The following is a 15,501-nucleotide window of genomic DNA, read 5'->3' as shown; positions in this document are numbered from 1 at the left end:
TTCATTTTGTCATTGGTCTTTACCATTTGGTTCTTTTTTGTAGTGGCTGGAACTGGTTTTTCCTTTCTGTGTTTAGTGCTTCCTTGAGGAGCTCTTGTAGGGCAGGCCTGGTACTGATGAAATCTCTCAGCAATTGCTTGTATGTAAAGCATTTTATTTCTCCTTAATTTATGTAGCTTTTTTCTGCTGGATATGAAATTCTGGGTTGAAAGTTCTTTTCTTTAATGATGTTGAATATTGGCCCCCATTCTCTTCTGGCTTGTGGCATTTCTGCTGAGAGATCCGCTGTGAGCCTGACGGGCTTCCCTTGTGCATGACCCAACTTCTCTCTCTGGCTGTCCTTAGCATTTTTTTCCTTCATTTCAACCCTAGTGAATCTGACAATTATGTGCCTTGGGGTTGCTCTTCTAGAGGAGTATCATTGTGGTGTTCTCTGTATTTTCTGTATTTGAATGTTGGCCTGCCTTGCTAGTCTTGGGAAGTTCTCCTGGATAATATCCTGAAGAGTGTTTTCCACCTTGGATTCATTCTCCCCATCTTCTTCTGGTACACCGATCGAGCGTAGATTAAGTCTTTTCACATAATCCCATATTTCTTGGAGGCTTTCTTCGTTTCTTTTCACTCTTTTTTCTCTTTGCTTGCCTTCTTGTTTTATTTCATTTAGTTGATATTCAATCTCTGATAACCTTTCTTCTGCTTGATCTATTTGGCTATTGAAACTTGTGTATTCTTCATGAAGTTCTTGTGCTGTGTTTTCAGCTCCATCAAGTCGTTTATGTTCTTCTCAAAGCTGGTTATTCTAGTTAGCATTTTGTCTAACGTTTTTTCAAGGTTTTTAGTTTCTTTGCATTGGGTTAGAACATGTTCCTTTAACTCAGAGAAGTTTGTTATTACCCACCTTCTGAAGCCTGCTTCTGTCAGTTCATCAAATTCATTCTCCATCCTGCTTTGTTCCCTTGACGGTGAGGAGTTGTGATCTCATGGTGGGGGAGAGGCCTCCTGATTTTTGATGGCTTCATCCTTCTTGTACTGGTTTCTTCCCATCTTGTTGAATTTATATAGGTTTGATCTCAGGTAGCTGCTTGGGGAGGTGGCTTTTCCTTTGTCTGCCTGCAGAGGCACAGCTGGGCTGCCACGGTTTCAGTGGAGCTGCTGTATATTTTTCCTGCATTTTATATTTGCTCAGGAAAATTAGGCCTGCTTCTGCAAGGGCGACTGCCCATCCTGCACCCCCACCTCCTGCTGAGCTTATTCATTCCTGGTCACTCTTTAACTGATGCTCTGGGTGCAAAACTCTGAAATGAGAGTTTTTTAGCCCGCTAGGCTTTTTTGGGGGAGACCCATCCTGCAGTGTGGACTGTTTCGCTGTGTTCAGTTCCCCTTCTTTCTTGGGGATGGGTAGCTCCATCCCAGTGGCTTTTTGGCTTTCTTGGTGTCAGCCAGTGCTTCCACCTAGGTCTATGCTGACAGCCCCAGTGCTGGCCGAAGTTGCTGTTCTGCCCTGTTCAGGAAGCTCACTGAGGCTTTTTAGCCCAGCAAAGATCTCCTGTTCTGTTGATTGTAGAAGGCTTGGGTCAAGTGCCATATCCAAACTGAAGTCCTAGAGGGGGAGATCCCCTGGTCCTCAGGTCAGTTCCATGCACCAGCTGGGTGGGGCAGTGCCCAACCTTGCCTCAACTTGCCCTATTTGGTTTATACCCACTGTCCTACAAGACCCACAAAATGAAACTGGTACCTATTTGTAATTGTTGAGGCCACTTGGCTTCTGCATCTCTTTCACTGGGAGCTGTGTTCCAGAGCTGCCTCTTGTTGGGCCATCTTGGAACCTCCCCCAGAAATTACTTTTATTAGATGAACAATTTTAGTCATTATACTACATAAAGAGGGATCATTTAAATTATTTCCAGCAATAAGCGATAACTTTATTTATGATAGAAACAGCACAGACTTCAAACCAAGCTGAAGTTACTCCTTTGAAACACCAAAAAAGTTCTTTTCAGATGGTTACATTGTTAATTCTATAATAACATTTATAATACCATTACTATTGTTCAGGGTTCAGACTGCTTTTGTTACCTAGACATATTTGTTTGTCATATGACCAATTCTGTGTTCTTAACTTCCACACCTGTTTTATCAAACAAAAGGGCTCATTCATTATTGATTGCATGCCTATATCAAAACATCTGATATACTCCATAAATTTATTCATCTACCATGTTCTCACAAAAATTAAAATGTTTAAAAAGTACATTACCTTCAAATCAAATAGACCAATATGTAATTTGAATTGAAAATTATGTTATTCACCAAACGCAAAGTACCAATTTATCCTGCAACTGTAAATGCAAAATGCATTGAAATTTTTAAATTAAGTGGCATATGAAAAACAGACCTTTATGTTTTCCAAAAGGGCAAGTTTTCTTCTGTCACATTTATTTTTAAAACCTTTTTTTTAACTAAAATATGTACTACTACCTTTGCTACTTTTGAACCTTGTTTATTCTTGGCTACGATAATTGTCTCCTGCATCACATTCTATTTTGCACTAATTCCTCCTTTGATTTACCTCAGGATATATGTTATCAGGTCATCTTCCTAAAGAAAATATTTGGTTTATGTCTTTCTCCTGCCCAAAGCTTTCAACTATTCCATAGTAGAGTTTAATTCTCCTGAGCCTGCCTCATGAGAATCACCCTAATAAGTACCCATAATTCCTTTCCTGCTTCTTTTCCTACTATTCTCTTTCCAACATATCTCATATTCCCAAGCAAACTGGATGACTATTTCTCAACTGGCAATTTATTGTTTCTGTGCTTTTCTGGTTACTCTTCTTTCTACATAGGTTGTTTCCTATCTTAACTGGCATCAATCCTACTGTTCTTCAATACTCAGCTGAAATATCACCCCCTTCACACAGTATTCTCTTAATCTGAGGCCAGAGTTAATCATTTCCAATTCACCTTGTGTATATTTCACGTGGGGCATACTACTTTTTTATTTATTTATTTTTTTATGTGTAGGTTTTGGAATTTCTATGAGATTGAAAACTCATTGAGGATAGCAATTATGTGGTATGTATATATGTGTACTCCCTATAGTCTCATGCACAAGTTTTTGCTTATTTGGCTGATTGAATGAATACAAGAAAGAAAATGCATGCATCTCACTGAGGCATCAGCCCTCAAGGGACTCACTGCAGATATTCCTGTATTTGTTCATTTGATAAATATTTATTAAATACCTACCGTGTTCCAGACAGTGTATTGTGTTCATGGAGTTTATCAAGGAACAAGACCGAAGTTCTTATGCTCAAGGAAAGAAGTGATTATTACATATATATTCTAAAACTTCCTGCTTAACTTCCCAAGAGATTTTTTCAATGACTTGTGTCTGGAGGACTGGAGCTTTGTATCACAACCTCTCAGGCTTTTGAAGGAAATCTTAGAATTAAGTTCTTGTCTTGTAACTTGTCATGCCCTGCTGCACGTTGTCCTCATTCCTGTACTGAGTGTACCGTGCCAGTTTCTGATTCCTGTGATTGCCTCTGCTCATACTTGGTCTCTCCTATTGTGCCGACTCAGCATTTGATCCTGACCTGACACTAAATCCACTGACTCTACTTTCTCTTCACAGACTAGCTCTTGGCATATTGCCCAGGAACTCCCAGAAATTCACAGTCAGCTTCACTCCCCCTCGGTGTGCACTGACAATTTGCTGTGACCTTTTCCTACTGTGGGTGGCTCACATAGGACAGTTGTTGACTTACTGGTCATTGAATGTAGAAATGTATAGACAAATGTGCCTTGTGCTAGTAGCAGACAGACAGAAAAACCAACCAAGTCTTCAAAGGAGAACTAGTGAATGCTAACCACAATGCTAGGCAATGTGTGGGGAAACAATGGAGTAACTACATTCCCCCACACACAATCATAAAATTGGAAACCCTAGTTTGGGTAGAAGTAAAAAACATACACAGGAAATTGGTGAATGCATCATGGTTTCCTTCCCCATTTATATTATTTAAACACTTATGAGTATTTCTCTAAGTTATAATGAGTGCTACTTTTAAAATATATTGTTCACACATATAATTAATTTTTCTAGAATATAATTTTTAAAATTATTGACTCCAAATCCCAGAAAATCTCATTTTATATAATATGTTTGATGAATAAGAAAAGTGGAGATGGGGAAAATTTAGTTAATTATTAGTTAATTTAGACATTAGTATATTATAAGTTAATTCATATTACCTAAAGATTTTTTACTCTTTCTTTCATGCTTTCTACTATTCCCTAGATCTACAGTCAAAGAGCTAGATTTTTAGCTCTCAATCTGTATCCAGAAGCCAAAAACTAATAGATAACAATACACTTGAAATTTTGTCACATCTATATTTAATAGGTATGAATTCAACTTTACATGATCACTTTTATGTAATTAAACTGTTATTTATTAAATGTTACATTTTATATAGGTATTCCTTATTATATACCACAATTACTACTATATATTATCTTATATATTTTTTCTTATATTATACCTGTTACTCTTTAGGGTAACATACCAAAATCATATTAACTGCAGTGTTTTTAAGGGTAATGTAAAAGAAATGTAAAATAATTTCAAAAGTAATTTTAACTAAATAAAATCATTAACTTAGCAAATATCTTTAGAATTTACCCCACATATAAGGTGCTTCTCTAAGTAGGTCTGCAGGGATTAGAAAGCAGAGTAAGCCAAATCACGGCAGAGAAACCACAGTGAGGAGGGTAGACATGCAGTCCTTTCATTGTGTTTGTTATTTGTTTGTTTGTTTGTTTTGAGACAGAGTTTTGCTCTTGTTGCCCAGGCTGGAGTGCAATGGTGTGATCTTGGCTCACGGCAAACTCTGCCTACCTGCAACCTCTGCCTCCCAGGTTCAGGTAATTCTCCAACCTCAGCCTCCTGAGTATCTTGGATTACAGGCATGCACCACCATGCCTGGCTAATTTTGCATTTTTGGTAGAGACTGGGTTTTTCCATGTTGGTCAGGCTAATCTCAAACTCCCAATATCAGGTGATCCCCTTGCTGCTGCCTCCCAAAGTGCTGGGATTACAGGTGTGAGCCACCATGCCTGGCCTTTTTGTTTTTATGAAAACTTTATCTAAACCTAAAAGCAAAAGTAAATATTCGTAGGGTTTCCATGGAAAAAAATGACTTCATAAATACGTTTCTGAAAATAAATAACTTGGTATTTACTATGACTTGAATATATATCCCCTTCAAAATTCAGGTGTTGAAACCTAATGGCCAAGGTGATGTTATTAAATGTGGGGGCCTTTATGAGGTATTTGGAATAAGAGTGCTCCTCAATGCCTGGGATTAAGGACCTTATGAAAGCATCATCATGCAACATTTAGCTCGCTTGCCTATCCACTATGTGAAAAGACAGTATTTCTCCCCTCTGGAGGATCCAACAAGAAGGCTTCACCTTTGAAGCAGATAACAGCCTTCGTCAGACAAGTGAACCTGCCAGCATTTTGATCTTGAACTTGCCAGCCTCCAGAACTATAAAAGATAAATTTCTGCACTTTATAAATTATTCAGTCTCAGGTAATGTGTTATAGCATCACAAGCAAAAAGAGTATTTACAGAAATGTTATTGAAATTCTGCAGGTAATAAATAAAATGCTTTTCAATATATATAGAAGATCATAAATAAATGATAAGTAATTGAATATGATATAAAATGGCAAATATGCATTTTGCCTCTTATATTAAAGTTAATGCTACTTTCCCAAACTATTTGCCTACAATATTATATTCTTTTGGGGTGGCTTAAAAACAGAAATTTGTTGATTCATGAATATGCATTTTATTTACTTTTTAACTTTTATTTAAGGTTTAGGGAGCATGTGCATGTTTGTTATATAGGTAAATTGCATACAGTGGGGGTTTGGATACAGATTATTTCATCAATCAGATGAGCATAATACATGATAGGAAGATTTTCTATCCTCTCTCATTTTCCACCCTTCACCCTCAAGTAGGTCCTGGTGTCTGTTATCCCCTTCTTTGTATCTATATGTACTTAATGTTTAATTCCCACTTGTAAGTGAAAGCATTAAGTATTTGGTTTTCTGTTCCTGTGTTAGTTCACTTCAGATAATGTCCTCTAGCTTCATCCATGTTTCTACAAAGGACAAAGATCTCATTACATCTTATGGTTGCATAGTATTCCATGATATATATGTATCGCATTTTCTTTATCCAGTCTACCATTGATGGGCATTAGGTTGATTCCATGTCTTTGCTATTGTAAATAATGCTGCAATGAAAATATGCATGCATGTGTCTTTATGGCAGAATGTTTTACATGCCTTTGAATATACAATCAGTAATGGGATTGTCGGACTCTGTTTTTAGCCAAAGTGCTTTCCACAATGGCTGAACTAATTTATATTCCCACCAGCACTGTAAAAGTGTTGCTTCCTTTGCAACCTACCAGCATCTGTTATTTTTTGACTTTTTAACAATAACCATTCCGACTGGTGTTAGTATGTCATTGTGGCTTTGATTTGCATTTCTCTAATGATTAGTGATGTTCAACATTTTTTCATATGTTTCTGGGCCACATGCATGTCTTTTTTTGAAAAGTGTCTGTTCATGTCCTTTGCACACTTTTAATGAGTTTTTTTTTTTATTATAAAATTTTAATTTCCTTATAGATTCTTGATATTAGACCTTTGTCAGAGGTATAGTTTGCAAATATTTTCTCCCATTGTATGTGTCGTCCATTCATTCTGTTGATAGTTTTCTGTTCCATGAAGAAGCTATTTAGATTAATTAGATACTTTTTGTCAATTTTTGCTTTCTTTGCAATGGCGTTTGACACCTTTGTCATGAATATTTGCCAAGACCTCGGTCCAGATAATGTTTCCTAGGTTGTATTTCATGGTTTTTGTAGTTTTAGGTTTTTCCTTTAAGTTTGAATTCATACTGAGTCGATATGGTGTTAACAAAGGAGTCCAGTTTCAATCTTCTTCCTGTGGCCAGGCGGTTATCTCAGCCCCATGTTGAATGGGGAGTCTTTCCCCATTGCTGGTTTTGATTGACCTTCTTGAAGATTAGATGGTTGCCAGTTTGCCACAGTATTTCTTGGTTGTGTTTTCTGTTACATTGGCTTACATGTTTGTGTTTGTACCAGTACCATGGTGTTCTGGTTACTGTAGTCCAGTTGTGCAGTTTGACGTAGACTAATGTGATATCTCCAGCTTTGTTCTTTCTGGTGAGAGTTGCCTTGGCTATTTGGGCCCTTTATTTGTTCCATATGAATTTAAAAATAGTTATTTCTATTTCTATGAAGAATGTCATTGGTAGTTTCATAGGTATCAAATTGAATCTGTGAATTACTTTGGGCAGTATAACCGTTTAACAATATTGATTCTTGCTATTTGTGAGTATGGAATGTTTTTCCATTTGTTTGTGTTATCTATGAATTCTTTGAGCAGTGTATTGTAATTTTCTTTGTAGAGCTGTTTCTCCTCTTTGATTAACTGTATTCCTAGGTATGTTAATCATTTTTGTGGCTATTATGATCAGGATTGCATTCTTGATTTGGCTCTTAGCTTGGATGTTGTTGTTGTTGTATAGGAATGCAAAAGATTTTTGTGCATTGATTTTGTATCCTGAAACTTTTATGAAGTTGTGTATTAGATCTAGGAGCTTTTGGACAGACTATGGAATTTCCTAGGTATCAAATTACATTTCCTGCAAACAGGGATAATTTGACTTCCTCTCCTCCTTTTTGGGTATCTTCTATTTCTTTCTCCTGACTTATTGCTCTGACCAATACTTCCATTACTATGTTGAATAGGAGTTGTAAGAGAGGGCATCCTTGTGTTGTGCCAGTTTTCAAAAGGAATGCTTCCAGCATTTGCCCAATCAGTGTGATGTTGCCTGTGGATTTGTCATAGATGACTCATTATTTTGAAGTATGTTTTTTCAATGCCTATTTTGTTGAGAGTTTTTATTATACAATAATGTTGAGTTTTATCAAAAGCCTTTTCTGCTTCTATTGAGATAACCATGTGGTTTTTGTCTTGAGTCATGCATGTTTATGTTAAGAATCACACTTATTAATTTGCATGTTTTGAACCATCCTTACTGATATGGTTAGGCTTTGTGTACTCACCCAAATCTCATCTTGAATTGTAATCTGTGGGTATTGAGGAAGAGACCTGGTGGGAGGTGACCGAACCATGGGGGTGGTTTCCTCCATGCTGTTCTCATGATTTTGAGGGAATTCTCACAAGATCTGCTGGTTTTATAAATGGCAGGTTCCCCAGGGCTTCTCTCTCTTTTCCTCTTTCTCCTGCTGCCATGTGAGAGATGTGCCTGCTTCCCCTTCCACCATGACTGTAGATTCCTGAAGCCTCCCCAGCCATTAAGAACTGTAAGACAATTAAACATTTTTTTCTTTATAAATTACCCAATCTTGGGTACCATCTTTATAGCAGTATGAAAGTGGACTAATACTCTTGCATACTAGCAATTTCAGTTATTTCTTTTCTTCTCCTACCTTTGGGATAGGTTTGCTTTTTTTTTTTTTTCTCTTTTTTTTTTTTTGTCTAGTTCTTCTTGTTGTGATGTTAGAGTCTTTATTTGAGATCTTTATAACTTTTTGATGTGGGCGTTTAGCACTATAAATTTCCATCTTAACGTTGCCTTATCTGTGTCACAGATTCTCATATGTTGTTTCTTTGTTCTCATTACTTTCAAGCAATTTCTTGACTTCTGCTTTAATTTTATTGTTTACCCGAAGACATTAGAAGTAAATTGTTTAATTTTCATGTAATTATGTGGTTTTGAGCAATTTTCTTAGCATTGATTTGTATTTTGATTGCCCTGTGGTTAGAGACCATGGTTGGTATAATTTCATATTTTTTTAATTTGCTGAGGATTGTTATATGTCCAATTGTGTTGCTAATTTTAGAGCATGTGCCTTGTGCAGATGAGAAGAACATATTTTCTGTTGTTTTGTGGTGAAATATTCTGTGCATGTCTATTAGAGCCACTTGGTCAAGTGTTGTGCTCAGGTCATTAATATCTTGATTAATTTTCTGCCTCAGTGATCTTTCTAATACAGTCAGTGAGGTGTTAGTATCCTCCACTATTATTGTGTGGTTGTCCAAGTCTCTTCATAGATCTCTATGGACTTGCATTATGCAACTGAAGGTCCCGGTGTTGTGTACATATATATTTAGAATAGTTAGGTCTTCTTGTTAAACTGTCTTTTGCCATTATAAAATGCCATACTTTCTCTCTCTCTCTCTCTCTTTTTTTTTTTTCAGTTGGTTTAAAGTCTGTTTTGTCTGAAATTAAAATAGCAACTTCTGCTTTTTTTGTTTGTTTGTTTTCTATTTGTTTGGTAGATTTTTCTCTGTCCTTTTACTTTGAGCCTATGATTGTCATTAACTATGAGATAAGTTTTTTTGAAGACAGCATACAGTTGGATCTTACTTCTTTAATCCAACTTGCACTCTGTGACTTTTACTTGGGTCATTTAGCCCACTTACATTCAAGCCTAGTATTTATTAATATATGCTAGTTTGTTCCTGTCATCATGTTGTTAGCTGGTTATTATGCAGGCTTGTCTGTATGGTTACTTTATAGTGTCTCTGGTCAATGTACTTAAGTGTATTTTTGTAGTGGTCAGTAATAGTCTTTTCTTTCCAGTTTTAGCACTTCTTTCATGATCTCTTGTAAGGCAGGGATTGTGGTAACAAATACCATTAGTATTTTTTTTTCTCTGAAAAGGATATTATTTCTTCTTCACTTAAGCTTATCTTGGCTGGATATGAACTTCTTGATTGGCAACTGTTTTCTTTAAGAATGTTGAATAGAGTCACTCATTTTCTTTTGCATTGCAGTGTTTCTGCTGAAAAGTCTGCTGTTAGCCTGATTAGGCTCTGTTTGTAGCGATCTGGTGACTATGTGACTTGGCCGTGGTGTTCTTGTGTAGTATTTTTCAGGGATTCTCTGTGTTGCCTGTATTTGAAGGTTGGCCTCTCTAACAAGGTTGGGGAACTTTCATGAGTTATGTCATGAAATATGTTTTCCAAGTTGCTTTATCTCTCTCCCTCTCTGTCAGTGATGGCATTGAGTAGTTGAAATGATCTCTTTACATAATCTCATATTTCTTGGAGGTTGTATTCATTCTTATTTATTGTTTTTCTTTTCCTTATTTTTGTCTGAGTTATTTTGGAGAACTGGTCTTCGAGCTCTGAGATTCTTTCATCAGGTCAGTTGATTCTGCTGTTAGTACTTGCAATTTTATTCTAAAATTCTTAAGATGAGACTTTCAGCTCTATCAGCTTAGTTTTGTTATTACATTAAAACTAGCATTTTGGAGGTTGGATCCAAGATGGCCATTTAGGAACAGCTCAGGATTGCAACTCCCAGTGAAAGCGCAGAGGCTGCTGCAGGTGAACCCCAGGCAAGCAGGGCCCAGAGTGAACCTCAGCAGACCTACAGCAGAGGGGCCAGACTGTCAGAAGGAAAACCAAGAAACAGAAATAACCTCATCATCAACAAACAGAACATCAATCTGAAAGATATGAGACCCAATCTGAAAGCCAGCAACTACAAAGCCGACAGGTGGATAAATCCTTAAGGATGGGAAGAAACTGGCGCAAAAAGGATGAAAACACCAGAAACCAGAACACCTCTCCTCCTACAAGGGATCACAACTCCTCACCAGCAAGGGAACAAGGTTGGATGGAGAACGAGTGTGATGAAATGACAGAATCAGAATTCAGAAGGTGGGTAGTAAGAAACTTCTGTGAACTTAAAGAACATGTTCTAACCAAATGCAAAGAAACTAAGAACCTTGAAAAAAGATTTGACGAAATGCTAACAAGAATGGACAAAATAGAAAGGAATATAAGTGAATTGATGGAGCTGAAAACTGCAACACGAGAACTTCGTGAAGCATGCACAAGTATCAACAGCCGAATTGACCAAGCAGAAGAAAGGATATCGGAGGTCGAAGATCAACTCAATGAAATAAAACGGGAAGGCAAGACTGGAGAAAAAAGGGTAAAAAGGAATGAACAAAGTCTCCAAGAAATGTGGGACTATGTGAAAAGACCTAATCTACGTTTGATAGGCGTACCCGAATGCGACGAAGAGAATGAATCCAAGCTGGAAAATACTCCTCAGGATATTATCCAGGAAAACTTCCCCAACCTAGCAAGGCAGGCAAACATTCAAGTCCAGGAAATACAGAGAACACCACAAAGATATTCGTCAAGAAGAGCAACCCCAAGGCACATAATCGTCAGATTCACCAGGGTCGAAATGAAGGAGAAAATACTAAGGGCAGCCAGAGAGAAAGGTCGGGTTACCCATAAAGGGAAGCCCATCAGACTCACAGCAGATCTTTCAGCAGAAACCCTACAAGCCAGAAGAGAATGGGGGCCAATATTCAACATCCTTAAAGAAAAGAACTTTCAACCCAGAATCTCCTATCCAGCCAAACTAAGCTTCATAAGTGAAGGAAAAATAAAATCCTTTGGGAACATGCAAGTACTCAGAGATTTCGTCACCACCAGGCCAGCTCTACAAGAGCTCCTGAAAGAGGCTCTACACATATAAAGGAACAACAAGTACCAGCTCAACTAAAGGGCAAAACAGCCAGCTAGCACCAAAATGGCAGTATCAAATTCACACATAACAATATTAACCCTAAATGTAAATGGACTAAATGCCCCAATCAAAAGACACAGACTAGCAAATTGGATAAAAAGACAAAACCCATCGGTGTGCTGTATCCAGGAAACCCATCTCACATGCAAGGATACACAAAGGCTCAAAATAAAGGGATGGAGGAAGATTTACCAAGCAAATGGAGAGCAAAAAAAAACAGGAGTTGCAATTCTCATCTCTGATAAATTAGACTTTAAAGCAACAAAGATCATAAGAGACAAAGAGGGACATTACATAATGGTAAAAGGATCAATGCAACAAGAAGAGCTAACGATCCTAAATATATATGCACCCAGTACAGGAGCACCCAGATACATAAGGCAAGTTCTTAATGACTTACAAAGAGACTTAGACTCCCACACAATAATAGTGGGAGACTTTAATACCCCATTGTCAACATTAGACAGATCAACCAGACAGAAAATTAACAAGGATATCCAGGACTTGAACTCAGACCTGGACCAAGCAAACCTAATAGACATTTACAGAACTCCCCACCCCAAATCCACAGAATATACATTCTTCTCAGCACCACATCACACCTACTCTAAAATTGACCACATAATTGGGAGTAAATCACTCCTCAGCAAATGCAAAAGAACGGAAATCGTAACAAACAGTCTCTCAGACCACAGTGCAATCAAGTTAGAACTCAGAATTCAAAAACTAACTCAGAACCGCACAGCTTCATGGAAACTGAACAACTTGCTCTTGAATGTTGACTGGATAAACAATGAAATGAAGGCAGAAATAAAGATGTTCTTCGAAACCAACGAGAATGAAGACACAACATACCAGAATCTCTGGGACACATTTAAAGCAGTCTCTAGAGGAAAATATATAGCAATAAGTGCCCACATGAGAAGCAAGGAGAGATCAAAAATTGACACCCTATCGTCAAAACTGAAAGAGCTAGAGGAGCAAGATCAAAAAAACTCAAAGTCTAGCAGAAGGCAAGAAATAGCTAAGATCAGAGCAGAACTGAAGGAGACAGAGACACAAAAAACCCTTCAAAAAATCAATATATCCAGGAGCTGGTTTTTCGAAAAGATCAACAAAATAGACAGACCACTAGCCAGATTAATAAAAAAGAAAAGAGAGAATAACCAAATTGATGCAATAAAAAACAATAAAGGGGATATCACCACAGATTCCACAGAAATTCAAACCATCATCAGAGATTATTACAAACAACTCTATGCACACAAACTAATCAACCTGGAAGAAATGGATAAATTCCTGGACACTTGCCTCCTGCCAAGCCTAAACCAGGAAGAAGCCGAAACCCTGAACAGACCCATAACAAGGTCTGAAGTTGAGGCAGCAATTAAGAGCTTACCACCCAAAAAAAGCCCAGGTCCAGATGGGTTCACAGCTGAATTCTACCAGACATACAAAGAGGAGTTGGTACCATTTCTTCTGAAACTATTCCAAACAATACAAAAAGAGGGAATTCTTCCCAAATCATTTTATGAGATCAACATCATCCTGATTCCAAAACCCGGCAGAGACTCAACAAGAAAAGAAAACTACAGGCCAATATCCATGATGAACATAGATGCAAAAATCTTCAATAAAATACTGACAAGCCGATTGCAACAGCACATCAAAAAGCTTATCCACCATGATCGAGTAGGCTTCATCCCGGGGTTGCAAGGCTGGTTCAACATACGCAAGTCTATAAACGTAATTCACCACATAAACAAAACCAAAGACAAAAACCACATGATTATCTCAATTGATGCAGAGAAGGCCTTTGACAAAATTCAACAGCCCTTTATGCTAAAAACACTCAATAAGCTAGGTATCAATGGAGCATATCTCAAAATAATAAAAGCTATTTATGACAAACCAACAGCCAATATCATACTGAATGGGCAAAAACTGGAAGCATTCCCCTTGAAATGTGGCACTAGACAAGGATGCCCTCTCTCACCACTGCTATTCAATATAGTATTAGAAGTTCTAGCCAGAGCAATCAGGCAAGAAAAAGAAATAAAGGGCATTCAAATAGGAAAGGAGGAAGTCAAATTGTCTCTATTTGCAGACGACATGATTGTATATCTACAAGACCCCATCATCTCAGCCCCAAACCTCCTGAAACTGATAAGCAAGTTCAGCAAAGTCTCAGGATACAAAATCAATGTACAAAAATCACATGCATTCCTATACACCAACCAATAACAGACTTAAAGAGAGCCAAATCAAGAACAAACTTCCATTCACAATTGCCACAAAGGGAATAAAATGCCTAGGAATACAACTAACAAGGAATGTAAAGGACCTCTTCAAGGAGAACTACAAGCCACTGCTCAACGAAATAAGAGAGGACACAAAAAGATGGAGAAACATCCCATGTTCATGGTTAGGAAGAATCAATATCGTGAAAATGGCCATACTGCCCAAAGTGATTTACAGATTCAATGCTATCCCCATCAAGCTACCAATGACCTTCTTTGCAGAACTGGAAAAAACCACCTTAAACTTCATATGGAACCAAAAGAGAGCCCGCATAGCCAAGTCAATTCTAAGCAAAAAGAACAAAGCAGGGGGCATCACACTACCAGACTTCAAACTATATTACAAGGCTACAGTAATCAAAACAGCATGGTACTGGTACCAAAACAGAGATATAGACCAATGGAACAGAACAGAGGTCTCGGAGGTAACACAACCTTTCTACAACTATCTGATCTTTGACAAACCAGACAAAAACAAGCAATGGGGAAAGGATTCCCTGTTCAATAAATGGTGTTGGGAAAGCTGGCTAGCCATGTGCAGAAAGCAGAAACTGGACCCCTTCCTGACACCTTACACTAAAATTAACTCCAGATGGATTAAAGACTTAAACATAAGACCTAACACCATAAAAACCCTAGAAGAAAATCTAGGCAAAACCATTCAGGACGTAGGTGTAGGCAAGTACTTCATGACCAAAACACCAAAAGCATTGACAACAAAAGCCAAAATACACAAATGGGACCTAATCAAACTCCACAGCTTCTGCACAGCAAAAGAAACAATCATTAGAGTGAATCGGCAACCAACAGATTGGGAAAAAATTTTTGCAGTTTACCCATCTGACAAAGGGCTGATATGCAAAATTTACAAAGAACTAAAGCAGATTTACAAGAAAAAAACTAACAAGCCCATTCAAAAGTGGGCAAAGGATATGAACAGACACTTCTCAAAAGAAGAGATACGTGAGGCCAACAAACATAGGAAAAAATGCTCATCATCACTGGTCATCAGAGAAATGCAAATCAAAACTACACTGAGATACCATCTCACGCCAGTTAGAATGGCGATCATTAAAAAATCTGGAGACAACAGATGCTGGAGAGGATGTGGAGAAATAGGAACACTTTTGCACTGTTGGTGGGAGTGTAAATTAGTTCAACCATTGTGGAAGACAGTGTGGCGATTCCTCAAGGACCTAGAAATAGAAATTCCATTTGACCCAGCAATCCCATTACTGGGTATATATCCAAAGGATTACAAATCGTTCTATTATAAGGACACGTGTACACGAATGTTCATTGCAGCACTGTTTACAATAGCAAAGACCTGGAACCAACCCAAATGCCCATCGACGATAGACTGGATAGGGAAAATGTGGCACATATACACCATGGAATATTATGCAGCCATCAAAAACGATGAGTTTGGGTCCTTTGTAGGGACATGGATGAACCTGGAAACCATCATTCTCAGCAAACTGACAGAAGAGCAGAAGATCAAACACC

This window comes from Sapajus apella, unplaced genomic scaffold, assembly GCF_009761245.1.
Source record: "Sapajus apella isolate SASKATOON/1434 unplaced genomic scaffold, GSC_monkey_1.0 scaffold75, whole genome shotgun sequence".
Classification (NCBI taxonomy): domain Eukaryota; kingdom Metazoa; phylum Chordata; class Mammalia; order Primates; family Cebidae; genus Sapajus; species Sapajus apella.
This window is presented reverse-complemented; position numbering follows the sequence as displayed.